We start from the raw sequence: 22,770 nt of genomic DNA on the forward strand, positions 1-22,770 counted from the left end.
ACTAATTCAAAATCCCAGCAAGATTAGCTTGCCCCAGTCATAAGGCAGAGGATCAGCAGCTGCTAGGAGCCTCCTCCCCCTTGCTTCCAGAATGAACTTGGCTGTGCTAGTTGATCAGTTGCCCTGTGATTGTAAAGGTGAGGGGATGGGCATTTGGCCATGAGCCAAAAATGAAGGGCTACAGAAAGGTGGTGCCTGTCTTTCATAAATAGAAATTAAGAACACAAGAAAAGCTCTGCTGATTAGAACAAAAGCCATCTACTTAGGGACGTCCCATCCAGGAAGCAGACTGAGGCAGTTGCATCAGGCGATGGAATCCAATGTACAGTGGCACAGGTGTACCTTCCTGCTGCTGCCAGAAAAGTGTGGAGAAGACACTGCAGCAGCTTTTGGGTTCCAGCAAGATCCCAATGAGATTTGCCAGGACCCCGAAGCCTCAGCCATGTGACCCTGGCAAGCCAGGCTTCAGCGGGGGTGGCAAGGGAACCTGGGTGGTGAGCAACAGGTACTGCATGTAGGCAAGCCGCCCCTGTACTACTCCAGCAACTTATTCTTACAGTGGTCATCCTATGGGAAACCAGTGAACAGGACCTGAGTACAAAAGCACTGTTCCCATCTTTGAGACTCAGCAACTGGTATATGTGGTTGTCTCTTTTCATTATTTTAAAATGTTAACAGATATTATTGCAGGCTACTTCAAGGATGAAGCAGGGAATAAAATATAGTCTGCCACTTTGAAACCTCACCTCTTGAGCAAGTGGTAGCAGACAAAACTTTGGGGGAAAGCAAGGCGATGGGGCTTGAACTCCATGGCAGATTAGCTGCTATGCACACAAAAGATCCCAGTCCAATCATCAGCTTCTCCATGTAGGTCTTGGAGAAACCCCCAGACTGAAATCTTGGACAGACACTGCAATTTAGTGTGGGCAGTACTGTGCTGGTTTGACTCACAGAAGCTTCCTGTGTTCCTATGATCTATCTATGCACACACACCTTTTAAAACCATAGTTAACTAAAGCAAGGAAATTTGTCCCACTGCAGGCAAGCATAATTGACAGCAAGGCAACTCCAAACCAAATGAGTCTTCCAGACGTTTGCAGGGCACACAAGTGTTTGTGGGGTTGTCAATCAGGCATGCCTCAAGCAGGCACTTTGCATAGGCAAAGGCCACAAATCAGAGCCCACTGTGAGCCGGATATTTTCGGTACAGTTCTCCTAGTGCTTGGAACTCAGTTTTTTCCTGGTTCTAAATAGCAAGAAGGAAGTTCCAATTATGTGTACAGATTTGATCTGCAGGATTGTGCCTGAGGTCTAAACGGCTTTTGCCGTTCAAATATAAATGCAACAATGCTAGCCTGAGGAAGCTTGCTCTAGTGGTCCATTAGTGCAGTGCAAGCAGGGGGGTGGTGGCTTTTGTTAATTGCTGGATTCAGATCTGGCTAGACTCCCTACCTCAACCCCAAAGCGCAGCCTGTTGAGGTTAACCCAGGGACTGGACCACAAATACAGCTGCCTCTTTGCTTCTCCTATTGTCTGAACTTATCTTCAGACAGCTATTAAAACACAATATGACCTTCCTTTCAAGGCCATTTCAGAACTCTCCCAATACCAATATCAGTGCAAACTTTTACCTAGACAGTTGGGAGTGGGTGGGAACAGAGATTCTTCTGAACTTCTCTAGACAATATAAGAGATATGATATTAATACAGAGAACAATTTGTACAGGGGGAAAAATGGTTTGATGCATTACTAGAACTTTCCTCCCCATTTAAATGGTTGTTTTCATTTATTATATGTCTTAATAAAAGATGTACAGCTTATTTAGCACACTTAAAAGTTACCTGTGCATGAATGTGGTTGTTTTCTAAAGCACATTCTGTACTTGCATTGCAAGATTGTGTGTGCATGCCCCCCCTCCCTCAATGGTGGATTATAAACCTCAATCCTAGAAGCAGCTGAGTCTGAGCACTCTTGCTGAATCAGCAGAGCTGTAAGAGAACACAAACACCCTAATGGAGTTACCGAGATAACTAATTTGCTCAACTGAGTCCACAGTAATTGGTAGTTTGCAAGATTGTGTCTATAGAGAATGCAATACCTGAAGGAATACATAGTATTTCTGTTGTGGCATAGACCCAAATGGACATTTTTCTCCACAAATGGTAAAATCATAAATGGGTCAACACCAATAAGCTAGCGTCTAAAAAAACTTTTCTCAAATGTTAGGACTAAAAAACCCCCCAGCATTACCAACAAAGGGATATTACTGCTCTTCAACTAATTCTTTGAGGGCATCACATGCATTAACTAGTTATAATCCTTCCAAAAACCCTGCAAGGCAGGGATGGGGAATGTTCTAACCCTCGGGATATTGTTGGACTCCACCTCCCATCAGTCCGAGGCAGCACAGCCAATGGTCAGGGATGATAGGAACTGTAGTCTAACAACATCTGGAGGGCCGCAAATTCCCCCTCCTTGCTGTAAGGACAGCCATTTTTATTACCTCCCACCCATAGAGACTCTTGAAGAAAGTAAAAATCAGCTCAGTATCTGTTTTAAATCCAGTTGGTGTCACTGCCCTTTGCTATTAGACTAGGGTGGACTATGAATCTCAATAAACGGGACTGTGCATCATGGAACCAGCTGAAAAGAATCAAAAGGCTGTCTAATCTAACCTGCTGTTTTAAGAGTAGACTAGAAAATCCTTCTAGTCCGCAATGTGGCCCAAGCAGAGAGAAAGCATTGCAGGAAGGCTCTGGCAGAGCAAATAGCTGAGAATGAGTTCTGCGAAGGAGCCAAGCTACACACTGAAAGTTGTTCCAGTTAAAGATGCCACAACACTAACCTCAATAATTTAGAAGATGTGATTGCTTGTGACAGGAACATTTTCCTCCCAGATGAGTGCATAGTGGTTTAAATAAATTTAGATGAGGGGAAATGTTCTTTCTTGTCTCTCCTTCACCCAAACCTCAAACTAGTTTGGAGACAGGAGAGGAAGAAGCTGCTTCACACCAGATCAGACTCCCCTCTCCCACATCTGATCCACTATTGTCTGTTTTGTGTTTCCCTGCTCCTCCAGAGCCTTGTAGTCTCCATGGAGTAGGACTGGCTCCTTCTGCAAGTATTTATGTGCTCTGCCACTGAGCTTTGATCCATCCCTAAAAGGACCAACTTTTAGATCTAGCTTCATTTTGGCTCAGTTCGCTTGGGTAGCCGTACACAATGCAGAGGGGGTCATCTCAAGAACAAATCTTGAGGGGGTCATCTCAAGAACAAATTATCCTAGATTTAGGATAATCTAAATCTCACATAATTAAAGAAAATTAAAGATGTGCTTAACTCTCCCCCACTGAAATTGAAGAGTTCCTGTGGATGAGGACAAAGCTTCCTATTGCAGATGTGGAAGTCCGTTCCTCATCTAACTAACATTACTTCTGAATACTTTAGTGTTTGCATTAAGCAAGCAAGTAGAGACAGTATAGAAGGAAACTTTTATTTATGCCATTAAATGTTTTTTTCTTATTCAAAAGCACTCAGAAGATAATAGATAAGTAGACTGGCTGATGTATAAATCAAAGGTGAATAAACCGATGAACTGCAGCGCCTCCTAAACTGTACTACTAATTATAATTTAGCAATCATGCCTCAACAACAACATCTCTTGGACTCCAGCAACCACAGTCCTGAAATTATTACACGCAAGTACAGTATCCCTGCTGAAATCAAATGAATCACGCAATGAGTTGATTCAAAATTGCAGCTATAGGTATCAGGTGCATATACAGATAAGATATACATTATCAAGTGTGGGAACAACTAATATTTTTGCCACGTGACTAGGTGGAGCACCACAATGATGAGCAATTTAGTTCCGTGGTATTAGTATAGCTATAACATTCTTTTGCGCAATATGCGGAGATAAAAACATATATTTGTTAAGGTTTCAGTTTGTTTTAAGTGTATTTGTTGCTTTTGTGTTTTGAACTGTTTTAAATTATCTTCTGTGTCACCTTGATACAGTGGATTGGAAAGTGATTTGGTAAGTCACTAATAAAAATAATAATATACTACTTTGCATCACAAAAGCTCACAAAGGGTTTACAAAGTGAAAGCAAAAAATAATAATATGCAAGACAATACCAAAAAAATTACCTGCAGTATGGAAAACATCAAAACAATAAACATCAAACTCCATGACGTAGAATTGCATTCAATGCACTGATGCTCAGAGCTCACCCATATTTCTGTTTGCCCCTCCCCTTTCCTCTGGCAGGTTCCTAGAGCCCACCCACCTCCTCCCCAAAGCTGGGAAAATGCTAACTAGGCTTTGGGAAGGAGGCAGGAGAACTCTGGGAAGTAAAACGCCTCCCTTACCAGGCTTTGGGAAGACAGTGTAAATGCTGAGGGAGGCATTAAATGTTGCCAGGGGACACCAAAAAAGGCCTTGAGGGCTACATGTGGCTCTCGGACCATGTGTTGAACCACTCTGTTCTAGGAACCACCAGTGAGAGGTGAGTGCAGGGTAGGGACTAAAGATGGACAAACAACCTGAGAAGGAGCAGCATATATCAGAGGTACCACTCCACCCCAACACCTCATACACCCCATAATATGATATAGAAATGGATATGGTTGTGATATATAACAGTACATCCCATTCCTACTCAGAAATAAGTCCCATTGAGTTCAATGAGGTTTACCAAGAGGTAAATGGGTATAGGATCACTATAATATTTTACTATGCCTACCAAGCACAACTATTAGCAGGTATTCATCAGTAGCCAAGAAATACATTTCCAAGGGAGTTTTTTTAATACAAATTATTGTGTTCACCATTTTGACTGGCAAATATCTATAATAAAATTATGTTTCGAATTCATAACAGACCAGCACATTTTCCATAGTGCATTTCTTCAGGGTAATGAAGTCTTTACTGCTAGTGACCTTATGACAGCACATAGACTCCTAATTCTTTCCTAAAGAATTAGAGAGAAAATGCCTGGATTTTCTGTGTTAATTATGATGTGTAGATTAGTTCCAGAGCACAAATTTGTATGGATATGGATGTATAAATGTACATACGTGGTAACCTTCAGGGCATGGTGTAAAACTCATATAATTATATAAACTGTTTCAAAATTGGGAGCTACATGATTATAGGGGCAGTTAAAGGATGGAAATGAATGGTTTTTAAAGAAACTAATTTGCATTGGTTTACTGTGGAGTGGAAATATGGTACTATTATTTAATATGAAGACAATATTTATTTATTTTAAGTATGTGTAAGCTATGACTTCATCTAAAAGTATATATCAGTATGGGATATATCAAACTTTAAAATCCACAATGGAATATGTGATATTTATTTGATACCTTCTATTACAGCCCATGTTGATTATGCTTAAAAACAGACTTACATAGTCAAATATGTCATATTTCGCAAGAGAGAGATAAAGAGAAGAAAGTCATGATTCAGCCAAGGTTTCACACTTTTAAAACCTGTTTCTTTTCAATTGGTGAGTTAACAATTATCCTGAATAATTGTTTGTTTTACTAAATTTACAAAATTGCCTCATATATAAAGGCTTTTCAAAATGAAAGTTTATATTTTCAGAAAAAATGCATTGCCATCCATAATTAAAAATTGTCCAGAAACACCAATTCTATTCCCAATATCTTGTTTCTTCTTAAAATATGAGCTAAAATTATCTATGTGGTTTCTTCTTTTTTTAAAAAAAACACACACACCATCTAAATATCTAAAATAGCAAGATTAAAATAATTTACTACCTTTGTCTTTTTAGTTGACTTTTCCTAGCATCTTTCTATTCTGTCTCAAAACACGTTATATTAAGAATGCATTTTGAAAAGCAGTTGTCTATAGTTCTTTGTAATATAATACATTTTAAGAAAACCAGCTCTTACTTCAGAGCTGGGATGGGGAACTTGCACATGCCCAGATGATGTCAGGTTTAGCGCTTCTCCTACACAAGACACAGAATGCTGGCACTTTAAGTAGCTGAGGCTTATTTCTCAACAACAGGCTTACAGCAGTCCAAGCTTCCACAACTCATCCTTTGCCATCAGAGTCAGTTGACTCAACTGGCTTCTGACCCCTCCCAAGGCCAGATATGCACCACGTCCTCCCATGCCTCCTGCTGGCCCGCCTCTGCTCTGATCACTTGTTCCGCCTCCTACTTCTTGGCGACTCAGGTACAGCCAATTTATCTTCCTCTGCAGATTCCTCTCTGCTGGGCATGTCCCTGACAGGTGCTATTGAACTCCAGATGTTGCATAGCCAATTGCTGGGGATTTGAGGAGTTGTAATCTAGCAACACCTGGATGGCCACAGGTTCCCCAACCCTGATTTAGATGCGTTACATAAAAATGCTGGCTTTTTAAGGCAATACAAGAATCCCTCCACCTTCGCAGGGGTTACTTTCTGGGCCCCTGAGCACATAAGCGAAATTGCTAAATGTGGGGAGCACCCTCTCTGCCACTTTGTCTTCAATCCATACTCAAAATACTGTATCCAAAAGATATCCACAACTAGAATTGAAGCTCAGGGGCTGGCGGTAGTCTTGAGGACGTGCGGAAAAGTAGCTGCTGCTGCTGCTGCGCTACCCTGCACACCAGCTGCTAGGTGGGGAGGCTGAGCAGCATAAACAAAGCTCCATTGGACTGTCTGTCTCTTCCAGGCTTCCTCGGCCCTCACTGATGTCCTCGGGCTCGGGGGGGGTGTGTCCTCCTCATGAGCCACAAGGACTCTCCAGCTCTCTCCCACCATTTCAGGGTTTGAATTGAATTGCCATACTTTTCCGTATATAACACGCCCCCATGTATAAGACGCCCCCTAGTTTGGGGGACTAAATTTTTAGAAAATGGGGGGAGATTTGTTCAGCTTTGGGGGGGGCAGGGTGGCCCAGAGTTGTTTAGCTTTTTTGGGGGGGATTACTGAATATCACTCACCCGCCTGGCCAACGCTAACACTCCTCCTAACATCTGTCCCCTCACTGGTAGAAGCAGCCAATTGACACAGCAACACCCAATCAAAGCCACTCCTTGCCGCTGACCCCAATAACACGCTGCAGACCATCTCCAGCTCACGAAATCAACCAATCCCAAGTCCCCCCTAGGCACTACCCATGTATAAGACCACCCCCTGTTTTAAACATAATTTTTTCAGTAAAAAAACCATAGTCTTATACATGGAAAAGTATGGTATTTATTTCCTAATGTCACATGTACATGTGGTTGCGTGCGAGTTGATTGCTCAAAGGGGGAGGGGTGCCTGTACATAAAATTGCCACAGTCCATAGGTTTCTTGAAGTTTCTTGAGAAAGATGGATGTTTGATGCATTTCTGCTCAAAGCAGCTTCTATCCAGATTGCAAATGTAAACCATGGTTAAACTGAGGCATGTACACTTGAGACTGCCATTGCGCATGCACAGGTTGACAGCTTCACTGAATAGGAAGAGCGCTGTCTGAGTATTGGCGTTTCATTAACTTGACTCGCAAAGCTCTCATAAGAGCTTTGTGCTCTGTTGCCACTAGCCATGCCTGCTTTTAATGTCTTGATCAACTATGCAGGGGCTAGACCAGTGCCTGGAGGCAATCGTAGGCTGGGTGCAGTAGCAATGCAGGCTGGTGCTGGCAGCGCTACAGCTTACTGGACAGGGCTAGGGCAGGGCAGCGGCAAGGTCAGCATTCTATGGTCTTCCAGTAGCGGTGCTGGGCTGGTAGCTGGGTGGCACAGCAAGTCAGGCCCACCGCAGTAACTGTTATTGGCTGAATAAACTGGATAAACTGAAGTTGAACCTGAAAAGATGGAGGCTTTGTGGGTTGCTGGTTCTCGAGTCAAGTTGCTGGGTTGACAACCTATCCTGGATGGTTGCTATTCTCCTAAAAAAGAAGGTATGTAATCTAAACCAGTGGTGATGGTGCATACAATTAGAGTTTTTCAATCACTGGACTACAGTCTTTTTGAATAAAACACAGAGTTGTGAAATACTGGGAAGTATAAAAATGAGGACGACCTCACAGACCCAAATTATATCTCAAGTTAGGTCTCTATTATTTTACTTGAATCAATATGCCATATGATAACATTTCCCCTCCTAATCTAGCAATGGTAATTGAATTGTGAACTGCATATTTAAACGGGCGCTGCACATGTGATGTTGATTCACAACTAGATGTGCAGACTCACTTCATGCTATCAGCTCTTAATAGCTGGTAGGGCTAATGAAGAATAAATATTCCCCAGTGCAATGCTCATTGCTAACCTAAATTGATTTAAATTAAATAAGCATGTCTAAGCTTGATGACATTGAGTTGTTTAATATATATTTTAATATATTTTACAAAAACTCAGGATCATGAACGTGGTCACGGAGATAAATCCTGCCAACATTAGCAAATTGTCTTGATTTGATGTTTGAAAGCAGTCCTTTGCAGATTTTGATTTTAATTCCCACTATTCCATGCTTGACTCTGCTTAGCTGTCATTGAATGCCCCAGTTGATTCATATGCTTTCAACCCTTTGCAATGAATTCTGGTAGCCACAGGACAGACCTCATCTGCCTCCTCCCACCTATAGAATGGGGTTCTGTTTGCCTTGCCCTACATTTCATCAATGTCTGATCAAGCTGTTATATAAAGGACAAAATTGATTCTATGGGGTATATGATACATGGACCATATCTTGGGTCTGATGTGCAACAGCAAAGGAAATCTGAGGCATTTCTTACTCTTTGGTGAAACTTCACATCCTTGAAGTGTTATTAACACATTGGGTCATATCCCTTAGGTAAAATATTAATAGTAATAATGTTATTTTTGTTAAAATTGACATTTCCTTTCATCTCAGCCCATTTACCTTAGTAGCAACCACCACACACACTCACACAAAGGGAAGTTGCATTTCCCCATTTCCCCTCTCATCACTCCACATGTGCGCTTTGGGGAATGTACAGTAATCTGCAAAAAAGCTTTCATGCTCTCAGACTTACCAAAGCATGCAATATTAATTGGGATTATTAATTGTATTTACTGCGCTGGCAAAGTCTAACCTCGTTAAAGGCCAGTGGAAAGACATGGGATGAGATCTGTCATTTGGAACATCCCGCCTGCTGCCTCCTCTCTTAAATCAAAGAGGGAGAGGGAGAGAAATCCCCTCAATTTCATTAATCAGCCGTTTTCTTACAAGGTTTTGCCTTTTGTTTTGCTGCACTTCACAAGGAGAAGGTGTGTTTTCCGGGCTGCTTTGAGATCTTGGCAGTTAATGGAGCTCTTTTGATTTTTAAATAAGACTTATTCCTCCGAGTATACAGTATAAACCTAGCAGGCAAGGGATTGCGCCTTTAAGTTCATCACTTTCCCCCCAGTGCTCTAAGTGGAAGGATTGGACTGAAACTTTAAACATTTCTAGCCATACCTAGGATATGTATAATTTATAAGCCACACACCGTTTGCTGTCAAATAGGCGATTGATCTGACTCGGATCTCGTTAATTATCCTCCACATACATTATACGTTAACAGATCTTCAGTATACTGTGTATCAATATTAATAAGATTATAAAACACTATTGATAATTAGGAAGAGAAATAGACCAGGCCTTTGATTCACTCTGTTACTAACGCCCCTGCATCTCTAGATTAAAAAGGGACCACTTTTCATTTAATAATACCAGATCAGTACATCCATCTTCTAAAATGCTTTATTAAGAGAAAGCCAAGATTTGCATCCTTGTGCAAAGGGCTATTTGAAATTGATTACGGAGGTATCATTGATGTGTGAGAAATTTGTTTCTGAGCCTCATCTAAAGGGGGGTCTTAATAGGGTGGGAGGGATTTAAGGTGGAGCACTATACACTTTGATCTTTGATCTGCAAATTTCTAAACCCCCCTCCCCCGCTCTCTCTGTCAAGCTGTATTTGGAGAGCCATATTGTCTTGTTTGGGAGGAAATTAAATAGGACATCATCTTCCACACTTTAAAAATAAGACAACATCTGTTTTATTGCATCTCAAAGGAGGAGAATGGCAAATGAAAAAGCAGAAAGAAATAAAAATATTAATATATGGTATCTACATATTCGGTAGCATTTAATAAGATTTTTTTTCTTACTCCCTGGCCTTTTCTGCATGTCGCCTGGAATCCGTAGTTAATATGACCTGGCATTCCTATTTTCAAAAGACATCAATTTATTAACTTCAAACAGAAATCTTGCCACTAACTAGAACCCTTGGAAATGTTTCGCATATAAATTAAAACATGTGCATGTTGCTATTCCTAAAATTTCATTACGAAGGGGAAAACATACTTTAACAGACTGTGGGGAACTTAAAATTTGGGATTTTAATTTCAGGTTTGTGCAGTCTATATGCAAACAAAATCAGGTATGCAGATAATAAAATCAATAGAAGAAGAAGAAGAAGAAGAAGAAGAAGAAGAAGAAGAGGAGGAGGAGTTTGGATTTGATATCCCGCCTTTCACTCCCCTTCAGGAGTCTCAAAGCAGCTAACATTCTCCTTTCCCTTCCTCCCCCACAACAAACACTCTGTGAGGTGAGTGGGGCTGAGAGACTTCAAAGAAGTGTGACTGGCCCAAGGTCACCCAGCAGCTGCATGTGGAGGAGCGGAGATGCGAACCCGGTTCCCCAGATTACGAGACTACCGCTCTTAACCACTACACCACACTGGCTCACTGACTAATTGTTTAGGAAACTGATGCCACATATTGAGAGCTATCAGTGCTGTGGCTTGGATCATCTTCCTGGCAGTATATTCTCAGGCTCTGAAGAGGTTCTGCCCATCCAGACTAGCTATTGGGACCTCCTAGATCAAAACAGCTATGATTGGCTTCCTGTTTGGGCTAGGCCTTTACTCCTAGTTTGGTCTGTGGCAATGACTATGTCTCCTCACATCCCTGATTCCTGGCACACCTCTGGCACTGCTATTGATGGGCACCAGACTGCTATGCAGGATTTAAAAACACCATAGACAGGCATAGCCTTTGCCAACCTCGTGCCATCCAGATTCTATGGACAACTACTAGATCATTGGTCCTACTGCCTGGAGCTGATGAGAGTTGCTGTGCAAAGCATATGGAGGGCACCAGACTGACAAATTCTGGACTAACTGAACCAGTATGAGGAGCAGACTTGATTCTTTATAGCTGGGATTACCAGAGGCAGAGGGTCCCCACCCAAATAGGATGTCTGGCTGTCAGTCAGTCCTAAGCAGAAAAGGAAAGCATGGAACTTGGAGACGATTAAGAGATACCAGTAAAGCTTGCTGGACCTGAACCTAGATATGAACAACCTAGATGGTTCTTAATGCTCACCTTAAAGAAAAAGCAAGCATTGCCGATTCCAAACTGCTCCAGAACAGATTAAAATGTTGTATTTGAAGCGTAAATGAAATAAACACATCCTGATTATTTTTCATGAAGAGAAAACAAAAAGACACTTTAAAAAACGTTATTTCCCAAAGGGTTTTCCAGGTTATGGTTTAAAGCAGTAGGTTGACACGCAAACTCGATCTCACCCTTGATATATGCTGTCCAACGTTGCTCTCTGTAGAATGGCAACTGGCAGAAATTGTAATGGTTAAAAGAGAGACAGTTTGTATCACAACCAGGGCTGTAGCCCTCATTTCCCCCAGAGCTTCACTTGCTTTGATCCTCTGGAGAGCATTGTGAGAGAAATTGTGAACCTCCTGTTTCTGCCTGTCTTCTTTTTACACCACACTGGTTTCGCGAGGAAATAGAGGGTTTTAACATTTTGCCAAGCCTTCACCAGGAATTAAACCTTCTTCATTAATCCAGTCTCCGATAACTGCTGGTTAAAAGCTGCAATAAATATTTCATACTTGATTGTGTTGCGTTCCTTGCTGTGTTTATTAAATGGAGGTTTCTCATAATTCCAGTTATTCATTTTAATAGGTCAGGACTTGGCTGTGATTTAAACAGACCACTGAGGAAATAGCCGTGGTTAAACATTGTAACAATATGGATTATTAATTTAATTGGCCAGCTATTACTTGTTTTGACTCTGTGCTAACATATTTAGCTCAGTCTCTTGTGGCCTATAAACCACAAAGGTCATGACTCCAACATTCACAAGAACGGGAAAAAGAGAATCAGGACTGAGATTATGAGGGAAAATAGAGGAACTGTGTGGGGAAGCAAGAGTGGGAAAGGCTAAGGGCTTGCTGGAGGCAGTGCAGGGCAAAAGGGGATTTATTTAGTAGCTTAGCAATAGAATATCCCTCTAAACCATCGTCCGAACTGGCAGCTGCTTTCAGTCAGTATCTCTCAAAGGTGATTTCAGGCAGGGTTTTTTAAATCTTTAGATATAATGATGTTAACCCCACACATTTAATAACACCTTTTCTTTATTTCTTGCTTTTCTCTCTGATGATGCTAAAAGATAATAGACCATGCAAAGTATCCCTTCATCAAGTGCATTATTTGTAGGTGAACAAAGAAGTCGGTCCTCATCATTCTATTCCCCACCTCCTTGCAGCACCTTTGTTGAAACCACTTCGGGATGCTAGTTAGATACAGTGGGGTGAAAAGGGTACCTTCCAAAGGGCATGCTGGTGGAAGCAATCAAAATAAGAGGTACAACATGGAAAATTGTAAGGTTTTTAAAAAATCTCCTGAGCACAACAGAAGCAAGCCAGACCGCTCTGCATGAAAGAAGCCAGGGTTTTGTTGTCAATGCTGCTGCTGTTGCTTTTCTTTAATGCAAAACCCACCCACTGCCACTAGGTGAAATTGCCTCACCAAACAGAAACAAAATATGACCTTGGCAGCTATGCAGCCACATTTAGATGATGGGAAGACGAGCCCTGCTGGATCATACCAGGGGCTCATGTAGTTCTGTTTCTCACAACGCCCCACCAGACACTTCTGGGAAGCCCACAAGTAGGATAATAGCACTTACTGGTTCACAATATCCAGCAAACTGTTCTCAGAGGTATGCCATCAAGACTGTGCAATTCAAGTGGGTTTGGTACTCCAGCGCAACAAACCTACTTCCAGCAAACAAACAAACAAACAAACAAACAAACAAACAAACATACAGGACTTTTTGCAGTTAGTAAAGTAATGGGGAAAGGCAGTGGAAATTGTGGAATAACACTTGCTTGACACAAATCGGGTCAAATACTCAATAAACAGCAAACACTGTATAACCTCACCACAAACATTTGTGCAAATAAATCAGGTTGCATCTCCCCAAAATGGGTCATGTGGAAAAGGCCTCTGTGGAACTTTGCCATCTGAAATGGGGCATGAAAACTGGAATTCTTAGACCTGGAGATGAAAACCTCAAACAGTCCCAATCATAAGCAGTCAACAGCAAAATGAGAATTCCTTGCCTCTTTCTACCTACCAGATTCTCTTCTATAGCCCTCAACTGCTGCCTTGTGCTAGCACAGAACTCATTCCACAGACATTAGCTTCTGCTTACCTTTAACTGACCACAGTACTTACATCATCCTTGAATGTCAGAGTTAGGACCAAAACAGATACTATGTTTGTTGCTGAAAACAAGCCTTCTCTTTGAGGGACAACTATGCCAATTTTATTTAATGAGGTATTTGATAATGTGACCTCAACACTCTCCAACAGGGATCCTACAGCCATGCTTGAAGATGCAAACCTGGAATCTCCTCATTTTCTGAACCAAGCAGTGGTAGATCAAACAAGTAATGGATCATAAAAATTCCACACAATCTTCCCTGTTTACAACATTGGAAAGTATCACAGCCGTTATATTACGAGTGTTCAAATTCTCAGTTCACATTCCAGGTAGCTGCAGATGGGTTTGTGAAGACTCTCGATGGGATCTTGATCCACACAACAAGCATTTTCATACAGTATGACATTAAACATAATAATAATAATAAGAATTTATTATTTGTACCCCGCCCATCTGGCTGGGTTTCCCCAGCCACTCTGGGCGGCTTCCAACAGAGATGAAAAATACACTAAAATGTCACATATTAAAAACTTCCCTGAACAGGGCTGCCTTCAGATGTCTTCTGAATGTCAGGTAGTTGTTTATCGCTTTGACATCTGATGGGAGGGCATTCCACAGGGCGGGCGCCACTACCGAGAAGGCCCTCTGCCTGGTTCCCTGTAACTTGGCCTCTCGCAGTGAGGGAACTGCCAGAAGGCCCTCGGAGCTGGACCTCAGTGTCTGGGCAGAACGATGGGGGAGGAGACGCTCCTTCAGGTATACTGGACCGAGGCCATTTAGGGCTTTAAAGGTCAGCACCAACACTTTGAATTGTGCTCGGAAATGTACTGGGAGCCAATGTAGGTCTTTCAAGACCGGTGTTATATGGTCTCGGCGGCCGCTCCCAGTCACCAGTCTAGCTGCCGCATTCTGGATTAGTTGTAGTTTCCGGGTCACCTTCAAAGGTAGCCACACGTAGAGCGCATTGCAGTAGTCCAAGCGGGAGATAACCAGAGCATGTACCACTCTGGCGAGACAGTCTGCAGGCAGATAGGGTCTCAGCCTACGTACCAGATGGAGCTGGTAAACAGCTGCCCTGGATACAGATTTGACCTGTGCCTCCATGGACAGCTGTGAGTCCAAAATGACTCCCAGGCTGCGCACCTGGTCCTTCAGGGGCACAGTTACCCCATTCAGGACCAGGGAATCCTCCACACCTGCCCGCCTCCTGTCCCCCCAAAACAGTACTTCTGTCTTGTCAGGATTCAACCTCAATCTGTTAGCCGCCATCCATCCTCCAACCGCTTCCAGACACTCACACAGGACCTTCACCGCCTTCACTGGTTCTGATTTAAAAGAGAGGTAGAGCTGGGTATCATCTGCATACTGATGAACACCCAGCCCAAACCTCCTGATGATCTCTCCCAGCGGCTGCATGTAAATGTTGAAAAGCATGGGGGAGAGGACAGAACCCTGGGGCACCCCACAAGTGAGAGCCCAGGGGTCTGAACAGTCATCCCCCACCACCACTTTCTGAACACGGCCCAGGAGGAAGGAGCGGAACCACTGTATGACAGTGCCCCCAGCTCCCAGCCCCTCAAGACGGTCCAGAAGGATGTCATGGTCAATGGTATCAAACGCCGCTGAGAGATCCAGCAGAACTAGGAAACAGCTCTCACCTTTGTCCCTAGCCCGCCGGAGATCATCAACCAGTGCGACCAAGGCAGTTTCAGTCCCATGATGAGGCCTGAATCCCGACTGGAAGGGATCCAAATGGTCCGCTTCTTCCAGGCGTGCCTGGAGTTGTTCAGCAACCACTCGCTCAATCACCTTGCCCAAGAATGGAAGGTTTGAGACTGGGCGATAATTGGCCATCGTGGCCGCATCTAAAGATGGTTTTTTAAGAAGCGGTTTAATAACCGCCTCTTTCAGCGGGTCTGGGAAGGCTCCCTCACGGAGGGAAGCATTCACCACCCCACGAAGCCCATCGCCCAGTCCTTCCCGGCTAGCTTTTATAAGCCAGAATGGGCAAGGATCCAGGAGACAGGTGGTTGGCTTCACTCGTCCAAGCAGCCTGTCCACATCCTCGGAGGTAACAGATTGGAATTGATCCCACACAACTTGACCAGACAGGACTCTAGCACTCTCCCGCCCCGGCCCTGCTCCCACGGTGGAGTCTACTTCTTCCCGAATCTGAGCGATTTTATCTGCAAAAAAAATTGCAAAATCATTGCAGGAGAACATGTGGCCCGTACTGGGCCCCGATGTTACAGGTGGTTCCGCTAAATTGTGAACCACCTGAAAAAGTCTCCTGCTGCTGTTTTCTGCAGATGCAATAGAGGCGGTGAAGAAAGTCTTCTTCGCCATCGCTATCGCCACTTGGTAGGCTCGACGTTGAGCTCTAACCTGTGTCCGGTCAGATTCGGAATGAGTTATCCGCCACCGGCGCTCTAGCTGTCTCAACGATTGTTTCATTGCCCTCAGATCCGTGGAAAACCACGGGGCTCTCCGGGCTCCATGCAATCGGAGAGCAGTAACCAGAAAGCCTGTCCCTATGCTCTTCAGTTTGCTGCCTAGAAAATAGGATGACACGTCACAAGATAACACCACACAATCATTTCCACTAATTAGATTCTCCATTTTGGTATATTCTGCTTATAAGGATTTTGCCTGTGAGGTTTTCTATCCAAATTTAAACTGGTTTGATGCTGCTTCTGGGTGAAACACATTACAGCAAGGCTGAGATTCTACGCCCCTTACAATATGCTGCTTGATAGTAGAATGCATCATATTAGGCCTAACCTATATCTATTCAATAATAAAAAACATTACTCTACGGATGTGTTGCAAATCCTGGAAACCCTAACCTAAATCAACATCTGTCTGCACTCAGCCATTTTTTATATATGTAAACAAGCATTTATCCACTTTCCACAATATGAAAAATATATACAAGCAAATCTTATTCCAAACTCTCCGGTCTCATGAGATGCTTGTTTTAACAATTTAACCAATCCTATTTATAGGTCTCCTATTTTTCCTCTTCTCTCAAGATACAAAATACTAGGGAAAGGACCCTGAAATTTCAGTACGTAGAAGAAGATAAAAGAAGATAAAAATACAGAATACGTGAAGAATGAGTGGGAGAAAATTGAGATCTAGGCATATATGACCACGTTTAATTGAACACAGAGAAGTATCTTGCAACTTTAAGGCTGGCAATGGTGATATTAAATCTGGATAAGAACACCTAACAGATGTGCATGGAGGCACTCACTGCTCATTAGTGTGTTGTGAAATCCCATCATAGAACTTATGTAAGTGCTGCTGGGACAGAATCCAGTAGAATATGACATGATTTACATCATCCACTCCCAGGAAGATTGGCCGTGTTATATGGCTGTGGTGGCCTATTTTGAAAGCCAAGCAGTAAAACACACACACACACACACACACACACACACACACACACACACACTGGGGACAATGTGGGTGATAGGCACTTGTGGAAAGATGTTTCAGTGTACATAAATGTAAGCAGTTCAGTTTAGAAAAGGAATGGAGAACCAGTGGCCCACTAGAGATGTTGCTGGATTCCAATTCCCAGCAGACCCTGCCAGCATGGCCAGCAGTCAGGCAACATGGAGTCCAACAACATGGAGGACCACAAGTCTTCCACTGATTTAGTACCGCCTTCATTCCTGACAATGTAAACAGTGGGACCTGCTAAAAAATGTTGCAGTGTGGTGTGTTTGTGTTTAGGGTACCCGCAAACCAGCCATACTCTCTTCTAGGACATTCAATTCCATGCTCTTCCCCTATTTTTCCACACACACAATGATCAACTTGTGGCTCTGAGCATGCCCAGTCTTTATTGTGATATTTATTCTTCTAAAGTTTGTTCTTCTGCAAACCTTGGGGCTTCCTCAAGCCTCACAAAATTTCCCTCTTGTGCATATTGGCTACACTTGGAGAATTGAGTTTGCTATTAGTATATAATGATATTGATGAATTCTGTAGCAACAATAGGTACTACAGATATACAAGTTTGAATACTGGAAATTTAAAAACCAACAACCTGGCATTCCCGTAATTATTTCTGGTAAAATGGTTGACTAGCATGAAAAATATGTATTGGTGCTGGTATGCTGAAAATCAGTTATCCTTCAGTGTTATTACCTCGTTTAAATCTCAGTAATCTTTCCTGTTCTACATTTTTTACAAATCTGTTAATAAAATACTAGTTTCTTTGTTGCTGTTAAGTTTTTAAAATTGATTTCTGGAAACTCTTCTTGGACTGCATATAGTCAATAATTAAACACACACAATATATATACCCCAGTGCAAAAGATGTTATCCATATTCACACTCATAAGTCACTCTTACCTGCCTTTCATTTCTGAGGGTACATTTAACATTCACAGTCTTTTATATTACTAAGTGAAATCAGAACAAAATATGGTAATTAATCCATTGTGCATTCAAGGATTCAGGTTTGAGCAGCAGATGGGAAAAGTTGTGGATCATAACCCCATGCAATATTTGACAGAATATCAGTCAAATATAGTTCACACATCTTCATGTTTCTGTCAGTCCCTCTTATCTAAAGTTAATTTAAAGTGACAAGAACTACATTAGCACTTTTCAAAGGGTAATGCAAAACTTTAGAATATTCGCTTAGAATCAATACCTATTCAGGCTCACACAGTGGTCAGACTAGTACTATTCTGAGAGTAATTTATCCCCAACCCGCTTCATGCTAAATTCCTTGTATATTCAAATAATTCAAAGCTCAGATTAAAAAAACATCATCATCAAATCAGGTGTAGTCTAAATGAGAATGTGCAAATTTACTTTTCAGATTATTTACACAAACACAAATAAAGAGGAAAGGCGAGGCTTTTCAAAGGCATAGTCAGCATTATGATGAAAGTAAAAATAGCACCATTAGAGTGTCCTGAGGTTCCTTGGCAACTTCAGAATATATTATTTGATGACAGAAGCTAAGGGCCAGTTGTAGGCAGCCAGAGCCTGCTTTCCAGGTTTAGATTGGTGTTGGCTGCCTGAGTAATTGGACTGCATGTATTTCTTTGGTCTGTTGTTCTTTTTAAAGCTTGAAACTGATCATTATCATAAAAAAAGCCTGCTCGGTCAGACCAAAGGCCTATCTAGCCCAGGATATTGTTCTCATTGTGGCCCACTGAGAAGCCCCTGAGAAGCTCATGTTCCCCAACTACTGGTATTCAGAAACATACTGTCTGCAATGCTGGAAGCATAACATAGTATGTACCCTGCCACAGTTGCGGTGACAATCCTTGTCAGGATGAGAGAAATCACTATGTTCAGCCATTTGGATGTATGTGCTTGGGTGAGGAACCAATGGGATGAAATTACCACCTGCATAATCATTGGCACTACCACCCACAGTGATTCTGTAAAGGGGATTTCAAAATCCCCATGTGTGGGTGTCTATTTGCAAATTGTCCATCCTCTTTTTATATATAATTTTTTATTAGTTTTTCAACATATCATTTTCAACAATAATTAAACGTACTTTTACATCTTATACAATTTTTTTTTGACTTCCATCAATCACATCTGAAAATTTTCCAATCTATTCACTTAATTTACATTTCTTATTTTCGCTATTACTTTTAAATCTCATAACTAATATCTCTTTTCTTTCTCTTCTTTGCAATATTTCATATATTTCTCCTTACAAAACTTCTTGTAGTCCTACTAGCATAATTTGTTGATTACAGTTGCTCTTCAAATAACAAGCTGTCCATCCTCAGCATTCATGGACAATATATCAACAGATACCCTCCAACATTTCTGTGATAAAAATAAGGCTGTCCCATTCCATAATGATAATTTTACTATTTATACCCCACACATCTTATTGGGTTGAACCAGCACTCTGGGCGGCTTCCAACTTATATACAAAAATAATAAAATATTAAACTTTTTTTAAAAAAAAACTTTGTTATACATTGGTTTTCAACCAGTATGCCCTGGCATCCTGGGATGCCTTGAATGATGGTCAGGGGTGCTGCAGGCAACACTGGCCTCTGTCCATCTTTCCTCCCCTCCCTCCTCTGATGCTCTCTCAAGTCTCTGCTTCCCAAACACTTGAACAGCTGATTGTTTCAACAGCCTTGCCTACAAGCTCCCCAGGCTAATGGTGCCTCTGGGGCTGGCCAGGGGGTGCTGGTTGCCAGGAACTGAGGTGGCTCAGAGACCGGGGGGCGCTGTGGCAGCTTCCTGGTGGACTCCCAAGGAGAGGGGAGAGGAGGCTGAGGGAACACTCCACCAGGGAGAGTGTTTGAAAAAGGGTGAGAGGCTGCCAGCTCAGCAGACAAGGGGCAACAGAACTGGGCTCCTGAGCCCTACAGGGGTGCCACAGAAAGAATGTACAGTGGTACCTTGGGTTAAGAACTTAATTCATTCTGGAGGTCTGTTCTTAACCTGAAACTGTTCTTAACCTGAGGTACCACTTTAGCTAATGGGGCCTCCCGCTGCCGCCGCGCAATTTCTGTTCTCATCCTGAAGCAAAGTTCTTGACCCAAGGTACTATTTCTGGGTTAGCGGAGTCTGTAACCTGAAGTGTCTGTAACCTGAAGCGTCTGTAACCCAAGGTACCACTGTAGTTGGTCAAGGGAGCCGTGGACTCAAAAAGGTTGAAAACCTCTGCTATACAGGATTACCTTCATATGGCTCAGAGGTTGGATAACTCCATACCCGCCAACATTTCTCCAGTGAAAATAGGGGCATTCTAAGGAAAAGGGGGACATTTCAGGTTCAAATCAGAAGTGGGGATGGCTTCTCTAAATCAGTGACGTCCCTGGAAAATAGGTACACTTGGAGGGTCTGGACTCAGCATCATCAGAGACCAAGAATGTTTCTTGGTCAGCAAGAGAGTTCCTTTCTACTACTTGCTACAAGTGGTCTCAAAGAGTGACTATGGCCATGAAACTTTGGTCTGAGGCAAGCTTAAAATAACATATTTTGATATTTCATGGGTGGGGGTTTTAGACTTGTTTATTATTATTATTATCATTATTTGTTTTATCATCATCACCACTGCCATAATCATAATCATTTATTACTTTGTTTGACACCCTATACCCCTAGATCTCAGAGTGGCTCACAACATTACAATTAAAACACAAAATAAGTAATAAAAATAAGAACAAAAACAAACCAACAAACCCCACTCCCACAACACATTTAAAAGAGCATTGGATACCAATCAGCCAAAGGCCTTGTTAAAGAGGAACATCTTTACCTGGTGCCTAAATGTGTATAATGAAAATGCCAGCTGAACCTCCCAGTACTGTCCATAAATTATGCTGCACTTTTAAAGGCCTTTCCTCCCCTCCCCTCTCTCCCTGTCACACTCTGTCCCTATTTTTTTTTTTAACTTACCACCCCTCCTTTGTCCTAATTTAGTGTAAAAGAACAATTCTCCATACACTTTCCCCTGAGAGGAAAGTGAAAAAACGGGGAAGGGGACAAGATCTCTTCATTCTCCCAAGTTTTATCTGGGAATACTGGGGTTCTGCAGAAGTGTTGCAACCACTCTGGACATCAGTATATTCCTGGATCCCAAAACCTGATGGTTTAAGTCACAGGCACGGCCAAACTTAGCCCTCCAGCTGTTTTGGGACTACAGTTCCCATCATCCCTGACCACTGGTCCTGTTAGCTAGGGATGATGGGAACTGTAGTCCCAAAACAGCTGGAGGGCCAGGTTTGGCCATGCCAGGTTTAAGACAAACATACACACAACACTGGCAAACAGGAACCAAGTAGTCCTGTACTGCAGCTGCTGTAAATCAAGTCCATCACCGAAGCCTGTCAATATGCGTGGTACTGGCTGATGCTGGAGTAGGGCCTGAGCCCCTCGTTCCCAAGTTTTTGCCTATGACTAAAGCCTCTCCTTGTGGGGGACATGAACTAAATACAGTGGTACCTCAGATTACAGACGCTTCAGGTTCCAGACTCCTCTAACCCAGAAATAGTACCTCGGGTTAAGAACTTTGCTTCAGGATGAGAACAGAAATCGTGCTTCGGCTGCGCAGAGACAGCGGGAGGCCCCATTAGCTAAAGTAGTGCTTCAGGTTAAGAACAGTTTCAGTTTAAGAACGGACCTCCAGAACGAATTAAGTTCTCAACCCGAGGTACCACTGTAAGGACTAATCAAAGATGTTCTGTTATGCTGTGTCATATGGGAAGATGAGAGGCATGAGGAAGGGCTGAAGCTCAGTGGTAGGCCATCTGCTGGCAGAAGTCCTAGGTTCAATCTTCAGCATCTCCAGGTGCTTGCCTGAAACCCTAGAGAGCCACTGCCAGTCGGTGTAGACAACACTGAGCTACATGGACCAACGGGTCTGCCTCCATATAAGGCAGCTCCCTATGTTTCTATAAGCCACAGAGAGAAAACTTCTAATTAAAGGCACAGGAGACTTGAAAAGCCTCAACAGTACTTTGCCAGTCCACACTTGGCAGGCTGTCACTGTAATTGTGTTTTAAGACAGGGAGCACATATAGGCACAAAAAGAAGGGACAACATAGTGAACACTAGCAGGGTATAAGAAAGGTAATTCCAAACTGTGGTTCTAGATTTGACTTGTGTTGTATCTCTTCTGGTTGCCCAATGCAACTTGCATTTTATTCATTGATTCTGTTACTAATTAATTTTATGAAATAGTGCATATGGTAGCAACATTTCAGCAGAAAAAAGAAACCACCCGTGTATCAGGATGCAGATTGCCAAAACTACTTAGAGATTCTTTACAACACTTCTAGATCTTCCTGCCGGTGATGCCTTGAAGACTCTTCACATGATAGTTCATTATAGCAAGCCACTTTACAGTGTTTCAGGTAATGTCCAATGGAAAGTCATAATGTGCAGACTGGCCTTGAGTCTAAAACGAGTTATTTAAAATACTGCTTTAGAATGAAATCCTATTTTTCACAATTATGTCATATATTTATATAACTGAAGTACAAAGCCCTTGAAGAAATTACTGCTGCATTACAGCGGAGAGGGGTAGAGCAGGAAGGAGTCACATTAATTATCAGAAAGAAGGATGAATATGAACACGCAGGGTTTGTGCTATCTGAGGAGACAAGTTGTGGTATATGAGTAAACTGTAACTGCCCAGTGGAACTTAGTAACCTTATTTCAGAAAAAGTTGCAGAATGAAAGGTGATTTCTGAGAGCCAACAACAAAGCTGCAAAAATGTCATAGGTGAAGGAGGCTTCTGAGAGGTCCAAGGACTGGCTGAC

The 22,770-nt window shown here is 42.4% G+C and overlaps 1 long non-coding RNA gene across 1 annotated transcript in view; it reads right to left on the reverse strand.

The window, feature by feature from the left end:
- Positions 1-7,676: 7,676 nt before the first annotated feature.
- LOC310845824 overlaps positions 7,677-22,770 on the reverse strand; it is a 43,978-nt gene continuing 28,884 nt past the window's right edge. The window contains exon 4 of the long non-coding RNA XR_014564979.1: positions 7,677-7,904. This is a non-coding gene — a long non-coding RNA (uncharacterized lncRNA). The remainder of the gene's footprint in view (positions 7,905-22,770) is intronic.

This window comes from Podarcis gaigeae, assembly GCF_964106915.1.
Source record: "Podarcis gaigeae genome assembly, chromosome: 5".
Lineage (NCBI taxonomy): Eukaryota > Metazoa > Chordata > Lepidosauria > Squamata > Lacertidae > Podarcis > Podarcis gaigeae.